The sequence below is a fragment of the Taurulus bubalis genome, assembly GCF_910589615.1.
Source record: "Taurulus bubalis genome assembly, chromosome: 8".
Taxonomy (NCBI): Eukaryota; Metazoa; Chordata; class Actinopteri; order Perciformes; family Cottidae; genus Taurulus; species Taurulus bubalis.
Genome location: NC_136596.1, coordinates 6,880,808 through 6,895,894, shown reverse-complemented (window position 1 = coordinate 6,895,894; position 15,087 = coordinate 6,880,808).

Genomic DNA, 15,087 nt, shown 5'->3' with positions numbered 1-15,087 from the left:
TGTTTATATAGCATCATGCAGCAGAATGATATATTGCTCATGAATATTTCAGAAGATAAGGAACTAAGTCTCATACTGAATAACCATCGCAATATTGGTCCAAAAAAACCAACATTTCCCCATACCCTTCAGCCCCACTATGAATTCACTAATAATGCTAGTGACCTCTTTTCCTTCTTCTCTGGGTCTCCTCACTCATTCAAGAGAATTAAATAAAGGATGGCAAGCGTTGCACCTCATTACTCCATAAAAGAAGTGTGTGTGTCTCAGGCTACACTGCACACATCCAATCCACACACATGCACACAGGACAAAGCACTTCAAGTAAACACAAACAAAGAAATGACTAGGCTCATTACAAATTATCTGTGTAATGAGATAAAGGCATATTATAAAATGGCTCATTTAGGAAGGGAATAATACGGGGATGATGCTGGGATTTGCAGACATGGGTTTTGGAGTGGTCACTGATGCATGATGAGAGGGGAATTACTCCACAAAATTGACACTGAATAATTAATGAGAAAATAAAATGCTCATCGCCACTTTTCAAGGCAGCGAACACCTTGGTGAATCTCAGGAATTGTTGGAGAATATTCACAAGGCTTCAGAAGCGGAACTTATTAAAAAGGTGCAAGGTCCGAGATTGGGAGCATTTCGATTGCTTCTCAACGGCTCTCAACATTTCAAAAGGCTGTGAAGCACAAGTGGTCAATGCAGACATTAAATGGGTACTCCACCGATTTAGCGTTGCACTCCTCGTCAGCATCTGATCATAAAAAAGTGAAAAAGTGTGGCCTTCAGTGCTGTGATTAATTTGTGATTTAACTCCTAGCAGTTGCTCCTGGATTCGTTTTTTTTCTTGGCTCTAATAAATGCCGATGTGAAGAGTTGTTTCTGTTGATCTCAAAAAGTAACTGATAAAACATGAAAGATTAAATTTGAGAACGGAATTTGGTGGGTTGGTAAGGTTTAAAACAAAGTTGCATTGCAAAGTAAAAGGTTTTCTATCAAAGCTAACGATGAAAAACTTGTTCAACCAGGCAGAAAAAGAAGGGAAAAAACAGAAGTGCAGTTCCCAAATTAGGAGCCAATCAAGGCTGAGTTTACTCTCATTAAGAGAGAATTTCCACACAACTGAGCTGGTGCAGTGAACTATGAGAGAACAGAACTGAAACTCGGTTGACATTTCCTAGAGGCACAGGAACAGTATGCAAGAACGTTACATGCAATATGAAGAATAGCGTTACAGTGTTAGTATTTCCCCAAAACATTGGTTGCTTCCATGCTGCGATTTCATACAGAACATTTTAACCAGTATATATATATTTGATGTAATCTTCAATCCTAATCCTCTATACACAATTGTATCTGATATTGTTCTTCCATGGACTGGGGTTCTGGAAATAAAGTAAACTGGAACTATAGACTTCATATTACTCATGTTTGCGCTCTGCTCTCAACTGATGATACATCTATTCAGGTTTGGTACCGAGTCAAACCTCATACAGTTTTACTGCCAGTTCAGCCACCAGTTCCTTCGTGTCTCATATGTCTTAAGTACACTGACAGAGAGAAATCCTCTAATCTCAAGCAAACATATTATATTATATTTCACACAGCCACGCAATGGTGTAGCACATGTTGTGACGCCAGCCAAAGCAAAGCCCTTCCATCAACAGTTTCCAAGCCACACTGGCATAACAAAGAGCACAGTGGAAGACCGCGGGAACTGCTAAGTGATGGGAATAAAAGTGAGTCAAACGGGAAAATAAAAGTTCAAAGATATTTCGTTTCTGCTGATCTCACAGCGGAGAAAATGAAGGCAGTCAAAGAGCCCAACACCAACTACATGTGACTCCCATCACTGCGTCATTGCCTCCATTTGGAAGTTCTGTTCATCCATTCAGCATCAGCATAACAGTAAACACTGTAGTTAAAAAGCTATTAGACTAACTTACATTTAATTTGCCAAGATACCTACACCCCTTTTTTCAGTGAAGGAGAAGAATTATAATCCCAGTCGAACCTTTGGTAGCTGAAGAAAACCAGTGCAGATTAGAATTGGTGTACAGTAGTGACTATTTGTAAAATGTAAGACAACAAAATAGCATGCAATGTGTACAGATGACAGAGAATAACGGTCCAAAAAATTAAAATGAATACACTTTTGCAGAGTTGCTCTCAGTGTTTTATGCTGGATATGAGAAAGAAAGAAAAAAACTATCACAAAACGTGTTTTCAGAATTTTTTAAATGTACTTTGAATTAAGAGCATGCTGATAAAACATTTCCAAAGAAGTGTCTTACACTGTGATCAAGAAGTGTCACGTGGGATTGTCTTACATCTCAGCGATGAATTAATCCCCAGGAGCTGTGAAAACCACTAGTGAAATTTTCTGAAGTTAGGTTTCCCTCATGATTAATGTGAAGAAAAGCATGCACATTTCAGTATTTACCAATCCATTAAACCCTAAGGGCAACATATGGCACTGCCCAATAATATAAATAAATATAAATGGGTTTGCTTGTTGTGCAGGATGTTTTTACAACAACATTTGGAAATCTGATAGTTAAAGACACAAAACCTGTTTGTTTATTGAAATAATAATAATAATGTTATTTGCAATTTATATAATAATTATTTTCAGTGTTCACAATTTCTTAGTTAATAGCCATGTATACATGTCAATATGTATGTTGTCTTGTGGAGATGCATGTTTATGTTCTATTAACCAATGCAGGTGAAATGTGCGGAGACACAAGGCAAATTAGGCATAAGGTGATTTCAGCTCTGCTCTGTGACTAAGATGTAATATAATAGAGAGCAATGTGTGCTGTGTTTGAAAGTTCACGGCTATTATCACAGCTCCAATGTATTCCCTATTACACCTCTGACAGTGACTTTGTTTTAATGCCGTACTCGCATTAAGAAATATGCTCTTTTTTTATAATGCACGAATAAACAAAGACTACTGTGCTCAGTATTATTATTCCAGCTTCCCTCCCCTACATGCTCTGGTGGATCTTTTGGTTTGGGCATGTGAAGAACACGAATAAGACCACATCACAAAGAGTGTGTGTGTGGGGGTGGTCACACAATAGTTGATAGTTTGTGTTATGCCTGCTGTCATGAACAGATAATCCATCAACTAAATGGATCGGTTGGATAGAAGTCAACAGGTTTTCTTCCACACACTTTAGATTACATATTTGTTCTCTTGAGGCAGAGATGTTAGAAAATATGTAATGTTTATCTACTGCGAGACTGATCGAGGATACTCTATAGTGGATTCCATGTATGATACCATCTTGGAGTCAGCATAGAGGGTTTAATCTAAGTCTAACCACACACGCTCATTGCACTGATAGCTCTGTATTCCTGTGTTGCTGCTCTTTGCTTTTCCACAAAGCACTACAATATATGCTCTCGCCCCTGATTCCTCAGAGCCTCAGAGTACACCATCAACCACTCCACCTCCCACCGTGTCTCTACCCTCTCCTGCATCCATGTTTCCCTCCCAACATGCACTCTGTTGTTCCAGTGGCCCCAGTGGACGTGGTTGCTGTGACCCTGTCTCAGCCTGATGGTGGAGGGGAATGGGGAGCTGGGGGCTCATTATCCTCTCCACTGTTTCACTCCCATGTACATGCTGTGTTCTTGTCCTTCTGGGCTGGACTTGTGTCTGCAGTGCTACTGTTTGGAGTTGGAAAGCGACTCACAAAAGACAAATGAGTTTCCTTCTGAAGAGGGATAAAGCGATTCATCGACTGAATATTCGCCTTATTGACTAACTGTCGTCGGATCGAAAAAATTGATTTTAGATTTAAGATTGCATTTGCAGATGGCATTAGCTGATGTTTATCTGTTGTGTTGCATCCATTTTGTGTTGGCTAAATGTGGTGATGGTTATTACAGTCGGACTCAAACAACGCTACTGCAGTACCTGGTTGTATGGAGAAAAAGATACTTGCTGGATAAGACTCACACAAGAGGGCCACAGGTGCTGTGCTAAAATGCAGTTTGGTAACAGATAAAAGTGAAACATAATGTGATGGTGGGTTTCTTACGCCGTCTCATAGAAATATCAGCGACAAGAACATTGTATTCTGTATGAAATACAGATTGGAAGCCATCAGAATATGGAGATTGCCCTATTAATGTTTCCAATCGCTTTTACACTTGCATTTATATTACTTTGGACAAGAAGAGTGTTTTGGTTGGGGTATGTAATAATGGAAAAAATCTTCTCATCGAGTAGGTAGTTGCATAGCAGCTGAAAAGGATTTTGAAGCAGTTATTTTTCCATAAGAAAAAAACATAGTTAAAAGGAAGATTATAAAAAGGGTTTCATCAATTTGTATGATTGAATTTGTGCTCATTCAAAGACAGTGTAATGAAAAACTCTATGACTTTAAAACGGTCCAGTTTTGGAGGGTTTCATCAGGAAGATTACTTTTTTATAATTAAGAAATAAGATCTCTTTGCTTTCCTGGGGGGGGAAAGTGGGAATAAATAAAACAAATCACAACTGATACCTTCCTACTTCTGAATGTGTGCCCTAAAAGATATATCACACTGAAAATATAACGAAATTGCATAACCAACAGATACATGTTTAAAGTACATCAACAAATATTAACAAAAGGAGTTACAACAATCACAGCTTGTCACATGTGGTTGGCATGTTGGACTTGGACAACATTTGAATATTTAAGCATCAACCCCTTTGCCACAAAGTCCACACTGGAATGTGTAAAAAAAAAAAAGGTTTTAAAAGCCATCATTCAGACGTTGTCCTGGTTCTTTCCCCTACTTCCTAAGTCTTTATGCTAAGCTAAATTGGCTAATTGGTAACCTCTTTTCTTAACTGACAAAATGTCAAACTACTCCTTTAAGGCCTCAAATATTGATATTAGGTTATCCAGTATCGGCACAGGCTCAAGCTGGAGCAGGTGGGGGTCTTCAGCATGCATATGCCTCCTGTTGCTCTGAGGTTCCCTTGTCGAACCCTCTCAACATCTTCTCACAAACACACTGGAGAGAGAGAGAGAGAGAGAGTAAGTCTTGCTCGCCCTCTGAGTGGCCACATTGGACTACTTACTCTGAAAAGCTCTCTATTTCTCCTCTGGAGTATTTTGAGTTGTCACCCAGAGATTAAAAAAAAAAAAAACGTCAAACCAAAAAAAGTTGAAAGCTATGCTCTGAATGACTACATAATCATTTGGGATTCCAAATCCTCATTAGAAAGTGCTTTTCTAACTCTTTTAAAAGTTACCAAGAAAATTAAAGATAAAGTAGTAAGAGTAAGATATGGGTAAAAAAAAGATTGTGTAAAATTCAAGGAGAAAAGAGCAAGGAAGACCGTCAGAGGCTGTAACTTCACAGGCAGGAGAAGTCGAGTGCTCACACTCACGTTGCAGAGGGAACACTGCAGCTCTCTTCTGCCTGCTCAAATTCACCACACTCTTTTTCTCTGCTTGTTACTGAAGAGACACTTTGTGCTCTGCTCCACTCTCATCTCTTCTGGTGTAAAGCTATCAGGCGTTTAGCCGTCTCTCACCACTTCAAATAACAACCCTATCTCTCAGTGGGCCTCTCTGATGTACAGCCCATTAGTACATCCATGTACAGTACACAAGTTTTGGCAGGGTCATAACTTATTCATGTGACTCGCTTTTGGGCCCTTTTGTGAATATTCTGTGCCAGCGGACATCTCCCACACATAAAATAATGTTGTTTCTGACTGATTCTTTCATAATTTCATTGCTTTTAGCCTTGGGTGATTACATTAAACACAGTAAATCACATTTGCATGGATCAAGTGAAAGCACAAATGCATGCTGCTTGAGTTTGAGATCACAGATAAGCCTCCGTCTGGCAATTTCTACATTTCAACCAGTGCATCTGCAATAATTATCTGTCTTATTTGCTTGATGCTTTTTGGCCACTAAGAATCTTCCCTGGCTCCATCTGGCTGTTATTCTCGCATAAAACAATTCCTGCAGTATCTGTTGAGAAGACTGTTGAGAAGACACATGGTACGACTGTGCCGACGTGTGTCAAGATTCGAACCAGTCCAATTTTTATTTATTTAGTCTCTTGACTGGATACCGGGCCATGCCCCCGGTCATGCTCGTACATCAAAAGCGATACGAACAAGAACAGAAGCGTTAAAAAGCTGTAGCACCTTCACAGTATGCGTGGCACTGGGAGAACAGGAAAGAGGGCTTTAGCATGCATGGGCATGGACAGGGACAGGGCTGCTGAGCTGAGGAACCGAGCACAACACTGGCCCATCATATGAGAGTTTAATGTATCCAGCCCAAGACAGACATGGAGAGAGAAATGTGTATTTCATTTTCCACTGAAAGAAAGACGAAGAACACCACTTGGCTGACTAACTGACTGTCTCCTGAAGGTGCCTGGCAGCTTGCTTTCTGAATGCATGTTTGGTTGGGTGGCTAGCTGTTGTCGCTCTCTCCTCGGCTGGGGAATTGGCTTCCTGGCTGACTTGCTGGCTAGCTCGTCTTCTGTTTCCAAGAGGACAGAGACATACATAACACACACACACACACACACACACACACACACACACACACACACGCACACACACACACGCACACACACCTCTCTGTGTGAATACATCAGCTCCCCAGAGGGTTGCACCCTTGAGAGATAGATTCACACTCCCTACCGTACACACTTAAACCAATGTAGCTGCTTGATATAATGAACTACACTCAAATCTAAATCCGTGCCACATGTGCGATACATTTACGCCACTGTCTCCATTTGACTGTGTACACTGCAATCTGCATTGCCATGAAAAAGCAACAAGCTATCCCCTTAGTACAGTGCTGTACAATCTGTGTGCTCAAGCAGCAAGAAGGCAATCACTAGCCACAATTGATCAGTGTTGTTCAGAAAAATCATTACTACATCTCACTCAGCTTTGATATATCGTCTGTAAGCAGAGAGCTGCATGACCTCTACGAAGCAACCGCAGCCAACCTCAATATTGCATACCAGCTCTATACAATAGGGACGACATACACATATTCACCTCTCAGCCAACCTCTAACAAAGCTATCAGCTCCACACGTGTGCCTACATCCCTCTCTTCATCTTTTACCATTCAACATTTGAGAATGTCACCTTCTCCACAAGATAAAAGCAAATACAAAGTAAAGCCCCGGAGGAATGCCAGAATACAGTGACCGAGTATTGTCTCCCCCCTCCAACAAGATTATATTTTCATCTGTTAGGTTGTGGACCTGACTAGAAGTAGGATGTCTCAAACACATACAGAGGCTTTAGCATGGAAATAAGCCGTGACATTGAGAACAGCTGATAACAGTGAGGCAGTGATCCAGATCTGAGATTTCCCCTATTAAAGAAGAGTATCTGTTCGCCACTAACACTAGATAAACTAAAGAGAGACTTGATTCAGTGAGTTGGGTAATTGTCTACGGGGATTTGCATTCTTTAAATGACTCGTTATTTATATGAATTATCAATTTCTCAGAGGGAAATCTGATGCAGTTGCATGACGTCTTTTATTCTCAGATACCCCAACAAGCTTTCAGCTCCACAGCTGCTTCTGATGACAACATTTAACGACTGTATCCCAGGAGGGATATAATGTATAACTGCAGCCCCCTAGGTATCCATCAGGCTCACAACAAAAACAACCATCTGAAACAAAGCAATGACGCCACCGCTATGGTCACCAGCAGAGGGAAAAGCTAACGTGCGATTGGCTGTTCGTTTATGTGGGCCTACAATTCCAGCAGGAACTCAGTTTGCGTCGGTGCCGTTACCGTAAACAAATTCATCCAACATTACGCAAGTGCTCTGTAATGCTCAACTATCCACAATTAGATTTTTCCACTGAAGAACAAATAGACTTACTGTATGTGGTACCAGAGAAGTGTTTAATAATCGTGCTCAAAGTTTGAAAACGTAAACTCATTGGCATCAACTTCCATCATTATCCATGTGATGCAAACCATGTAGAACTGAACGCATCACAGAGATTTAGTGATGCGTTTCATTTGAGCTCATTCCATATGTCTTGCAGGTCCTTAGTGCTTTCGTTATCCAGCTTTGCAAGGACCCAGAGAGGCTGCTAATTTGGGTAGCCATCTCATTAGTGCAGCACAAATCAGGTAACAGACATCTGCAGAGCATGGAACCTCGCAACACTTCAACTACTCAAGCCAGATGGCTCAGACAGGATGAACCCTACAGAGACTACTTAGAAACAGCAAAATACATCACACATTAAGTGACAAAACTGTCACAATTTACTCGTCTCACGGCGGACTCCAAGGGAACAGCATTTTTCAACCTGGACCCTATTTTCTTTTGCTTTTGTGTCACAATTACATTTGAAATTGGTCCGGTATTGAGAGAGAGCCGGCAGCCATTAAACGGGCTGCGATGTAATTCTTCCGGGCAATTCTGCATCATCAAAGTACATCCGCAAGGGATGTCACACGAACCGATACTTGGGTTCGCAGATGCGAAAATTCTGAAGGTATGACAGTACTAGGTTTTATACACACACACACACACACAGCAGGTACCGGGAATCAGGGCTTGAGACTGAAGGCGGACTAATGGCCCCGGGGACGATAGAAACTGTTCCTGATTATGCTACACTGTGTTGAAATCGAGAACTAATAACGTTAGCTCTTTGCAGCTGGTGTGCAACACAGTCCTGCTTGGCCAAATAAGGGAGATGACAGCTAATGTATGGAGGCTGCACAGAGTTACAATATGATGTGTTTAAGCTCTAGTCAGTACAAATAAGTATGGTAAAGGCAAATTAAACATGATAATGATGTGATCAAATCTAATGTTATAAAATTAATTTTGAGGAGAGCAACTTGAGGTGAATCATCAGGAATACATGTAAGATTGTGTAAGAAAGCGGTAAAATTGGTGATTGATAAGTACATTCATTTTGCTTTTAACCATGGTAGAGGATTAGGTATCAAGAATTGTTGAATTGTCAAGGCATTTAGTCAATAATCATGACTAAATGTGTTATTGCACATAACACATAATGTTGTCAGACACTTATAACAATCTGAGCCTGCCAGTGGCAAAACAAATTTAAGTCGACATACATAGACATGGAATACATTGCAGACCATTTCAGGGCTGCTGGCTCCAAAAACATGAGAATGCAGGGGTCGTGTTGAAAAAGAACAACCTTTCCCTTTACCACCAAATGTTTAACCATACAAATTAAAAAGTATGAGCTGATGCATTCTTTTTAAAGCCAACAGTAAAATTCCTGCAATATAAACCACACTGCTGAAATTGTAATGGAATATAAATACAGTAAGGTTTGTATGTAGGGCTGCAACAACGAATCGATAAAATCGATAAAAATCGATAAAAATCGATTATCAAAAGTGTTGGCAACGAATTTCATTATCGATTCGTTGTGTCGCGCGATTATTACGCCGGGTAATAAGTCGCGGAGAAGAAAAAAAAGAGCGGAGCAGAGCAACTGGCCGGCCAGCGTTTCTGAGATTGGAGTGAGACATGAGAAAAGCTGAGGTCGTGATGTTCTCAAAAATAGAAGTCGAGTCTTGGCCAATCAGCGTCTTCATGTTCCTCAAACTTGTTTTTAATGGAAGCTAGTCAGCTTGCTATCACGTTAGCTAACGTGTTTGGTTGTGTATTGTCGTTAAAGTTACGTTATGTTCCGTTACAGTTCAGTCTTGCTTGTAAAAAAACGTAACGTGATGAAACATGCCGTCACCCCCCGGTCTGGTTCAGTTCACGCTGTCACTCGTTAACGTTAAACCGGCACACCGGCGGATCTGGCTGCAGGTTTTTTTTTTTTTTTAAATCAAAGTAGAATGAAGCAAATCACGTCGTTGGCTTAGCCAACAACGTGACGTCGTGGTCATAAGAGACCCAGAATGAAAGAGTTAAAGGAAGAGGACGCTCTATATGGAGCAGTACAGCTTCCCTCTGTCCCAGTATTTCATACATATTGATAAAGCAGGGTATGTAAATGCAGCCTCTGGAGGGATCAATTACAGTAAAAAGGGCTCACATTTGGCAGATGTAAAGCATAGATGTGTATGTTTTTAGTGTTAGTCCATTTTATTGTTTTAATTAACAGCTCAGGGATGTTCAAGGAGCAACCTGTTTGTGCACTTTCTGAAGATGTTTTGCACTGTCACTTCTGTTTTTGAAGAAAGGGTTGGAAATGAACGCTTTTTTGATAAAAACATTTTTCGATTAATCGAAAAAATAATCAACCGATTAATCGATTATTAAAATAATCGTTAGTTGCAGCCCTATTTGCATGACAGTTCAAATGTCATGGACTAAAATTTAGAGGTGATTTTTTTATGTTAACCCTCTTCTAGTTCTTGGTCCCGTACTAGTATAGCGCTTTTCTAGTCTTCCGACCGTTCAAAGCGCTTTAACACTACATGACATCATTCACGCATCCACACACTGATGAGAGGAGCTACCATGCAAGGTGCCACATCAGAATTATCAACCATTCATACACCGTAGGCACAGCTACGGATGCTCAAGGACACATCGACATTGGCTAGTGGAGCCGGGGTTCGAACAGCCACAGTCGTTCTTGTGACATCCCCTAGTTGCAGGGATCCAAACAGAAATACAGTGACTGAAAAAAGGCTCCTAGGTTAGGCAATATGGACACAATATCAGCGACAACCAATGTGATTGGAGAATTCTCAGGGATTGTGAAGATTTGCTTCATATTAGGGTTTCTTTACTTGAGGCTGAATATGCTCGGCTTGTATCTTTGCTTTTCTGTTATTCTGTATAGAAACATACTAGCTAACCCCTATATAACACCAGGCGTCTGTAGCAATCCAACATACAGTACCTCAGGCTTTCTTTCAGCGGCCGCTATCTGCTGAATGCCATACGCAGAGACCACATCGGCTTCTTGTCTGAGGTGAACAAAGCCCTGGGCCCAGCCATCAATCTTATTCAGTCTACCACACATCTGACACACAATGATAAAAAATAAACAACAATCAGGGCCTTTGGTAAAGTCAATATCACATATGTGTTCCGCTATACAGTATAACATGGAAGGAAATAAAGATTACACTTAGTTAAAGTTGATTTTCTTTTAGTTTACGGGCGTTGATTTAAAAAATCAAAAAAAAATTTAATATAGATTTTGCTGAATAGAAGTCAAGCTCTTTGTCTCTTTTCCTAGAACGCCCCATAACTATTACTTACACAGGATTGGAAGAGGTTACAGTTAAAAAAAGAGCTTAAATGCCAAACCTTTTGTAGATGGAGCAAATCCCCTCCAAAGCTAATGGAGGGGATAAAACACAATCAACAACACAGATGACAATGTGCATTCATTTTCAACATTGGTTCCATCTCAAGGAGAAAAAAGAATTGCCTATGATTGTGGGATGATTTTGAAACAAGTAGAGATGTGTGTGTGCCACTTGGCATGCAAAAGTTTGAACTTTTAACCTGAGAATAAAATCACCTCACTGTAATTTCCGAAATGCTTTGGTTCTCCAAAAAGAATTTACTGCAGCTCATTCAACTTGACTCTTACTGAATCAAACAGTGCTGCCTCTGTTGCCTCAACCTTCCAAATCATTCCATTTATTTTACACTGCAGGATTTGTTTCCATCATTGTTTGGACCAAAATCAGTTGACCGTCCAACTACAATCAGACTGAAAATCTCAAAAATAACTGGATGGATTGACACGATGTACAGCCATTCATGGTCACCAGAGGATGGATCATACGGACTTTGGTGATGCAATGCAATTTGCAAAAGATATGAAGCTCTAGCAAAAGTTCAGTCAGGATGTCAATAATTGAGCATGTTTAGGCCTGTACTTTATTTCTCACACATCCTGCCATTCTCACGTACACTCACTGAAGTCATTGTCCAGGGCTGTCAATCTTGAGATCAGCTGTTCTCATCAGCTGGCCACATCTATCCAATAGCACAGTGACACACCTGCATTGTTAGCCTGTCATCTTGCTGCCAACTCCTTTTAAAAGAAGATTCCCTCTGTGCCCGTCAGTGCGTTCATGCTGCTGTTTTGCGCGCCAGTTGCAGTGTCCTCGGGACCCTAAACCCACTGCTCATAATGCTTGGGATGGGTTAAATGCAGAGGTCAAATTCTACCACGTTGTGCTATGTGCGATTGTATGCCACAATATCAATAGAGTCTAACGGTTCGCCACAAATTCAATTTGACCAATACTTTGGTATACGACCAAATACCTGCAAAACTAATGATATTGAGCTCTACCTTGTCTTTAGATACTTGCAGCAGCAAACTAAGATGGTAACCCTGCTAAACATCAGCATGTTCATATTGTAACAGTATGTTTGTTACGCCTCAGTACAGACTCGTAAAGCCGCTAGCATGGCTGTAGACTCTTTGTCTTGGCAACGAATTCTTTCTCTCTTGAGCGCATTTACTCAGCAAATTTAATTTAACACTTTTTGAAACTTAACAACATTGCCTCTTTTTTCTGTGCTCCTACAGTGCAGAAGGAAAAAGAGAACACAATCCCAACGACTTATGTTGTTCAATTAAGCTTAGTCATGACGCTTATTCATTCACAATCTCTCTTTCTGGCTTCTACTCTATAAGCCGACTAAGTGTGATCACTAAGTTAAACCAAAAGGATCTAAGCCAATCATATCACCACTATAGCAAACATGTTATAATTTTATAATGACCATTACCAATGTTTGAAATTTTGCTTCATGAAAAAATAAAGAACATTACCTCTGTTGATGATTCGTCTACTCTCGATAAATGTAAGAAGAGAGTTGTATTGTACTAAATAGCGGTGATCTTTCAGAGGATTGAATTACTCAAGATATCCACGTTGTTGACTCATGCGCAGTTACTCGCAGAACATTCCTCAAATTACCAACTGCAGATGGGGCACAGGTGCAGCAGGGTGAATTATAGGATTGCGTACTCTATCATTTGACAGAACATAGTGAAAAGTGCCCCAAATCTATACTGGAAGGAAAAACAATCAAAGTGAAAGAGGCAAAAAAAAAAGACATGAATAAAAGTCGTTCAATGTCTCTTTGTGTGCAGTCGCAAAGAAATACAACAACAGCACTTGGCAGTTGGTTTAGCAATTTAAGGTATATTGTAATCTGCACTGCAAAACACAAGGCAATAATGTGTTTCTTTAAAGTCTGCTACAAGTCACGCCATATATGCAACCAAGCAAAGTACACTCTTCACATTCAGCCAGGCCCACATTGCTATTCTACAGCAGCAAAAGACAAATTCTTAACCTTCAGTTTGGCTTCGATGCATCTTGGTAATGTGGCAGCGTAGGGACAGTGGTTTATAGCCACTATGTATTTGGTGCATTTTAAATCATGCTTGCTTTCAGATCTATGGAGCTCTATTCATCACCAGATAACACTCAGACATCAGGGAGCAGAGGCACAAGGATGCTGGGGGAAAGTTATACAGTAGTGATGCAACGATACTGGAACTTCTAACTCGATACAATACCTTGAAAAACATCAATATTCAATACCATATCACATCACATCAGCCGATTTCTCCATGATATAAAAAGGTGCATCTTGCAATGTTGTCTTATAATTCAATGCACAGCCTCCACGTCTGACATACTTATTTATAAATATCACTGTGGAGTATAATCTCAGTCAAATTCAGAAAATAAGAGATACTCCTCTTCATGTTTTTTTATTGTGATTTGTATATGTATGAATCACTATCGAACTGCCAAGTACCGAAACCCGATATTAAATGGGTTCTTTTATCTGTACTTTTTAACATGTTCCTCCAACTACACAAACACAAGGCACACACACACATATTATACAATACCAGCACGTTTACATGGGATAAGAGCAGCAGTAGTATGGATCAAATCCTACCTATACCCATCCCCACTGCCTACACCTACATACATCTTATAATGAAGCAGTTAGAGAATATAGTGGACAGATAGTAAGAGACTAGAGCTGAAAAGATTCACAATGAACAACATGTAATACAAATAAAATGCCTGACTCATAAAAGGTCTGTGTATGCTTGGATAAATGGCACACACACATCCTCAGAGTACACACTTAACAAAAAAGGAAGGAAAACTCTGCTTATGTAGCGCTTTTTGATGCGTTTACAAATACTTTACAAAAGTATGGATACACAATATTGAATTCCTGCCGATATCCAATATGCCGATATTTTCCTCAACTAATTTTGGCAGATTGCCAATGTTTTTTTCCCCTCCATCTAATTGCAGAGAACATCAAGTGGCTCCTGTAGTGGAAATAACATACAATGCCTACTGTTATAGCCCACTGGAGGATTTAGACATCAAATACAATGCTTTTCAAATTGTACGTATGTAATGCAAATTGTACGTATGTAAAAAAAAAAATACTTCATCGTAGGTTACACATTTTATGCATCTAATTTATGTGCAGCTAAATTATGCAGCGTGAAATACCATAGGCTTGAACCAACACTGTAGTTGTGCAAGGACAAACCCCGGAAAAACAGACTTCAGTGGAAGAAAAGACAACTCTCTATGAAAGGTTTTGTCTTTTTGTTCAATACACCTTATAAGCAATTGGCCGCAACGAAGATGAGTTTCACACTATGGATTTTTAACTTGGTAGGTCCACAAAGTAAGAAAGTCCTTTGGTCCGGAAGTATGACCCAGTTTAAAGTGTATATAATATCAGCGATGCGACCAGAAGACAAACAATGATTCAATATGACGGACAGACCTGCAGTCTCATTAAATACTGACTCAGGGGAAATATGCTGGAGGGCATACCTCAATAATTTTGGCACAAGCAATGTCAAGTTTGTGTACTGTGCAGCTCGCAACTTTAAATTGGGCGAGAGCAAAATTCAAGCAGTTGTGGGTAGTATATGCACCATTTTAGATATCAAATTCTCCAATGCTTTCATACATTTGAATGAATTGTGTAAAAGAAAAAAATTGCATTCTTCATGTAAATGTGCTGGATCTTTTAACAATGTGACAGGAATCAAACTAATTT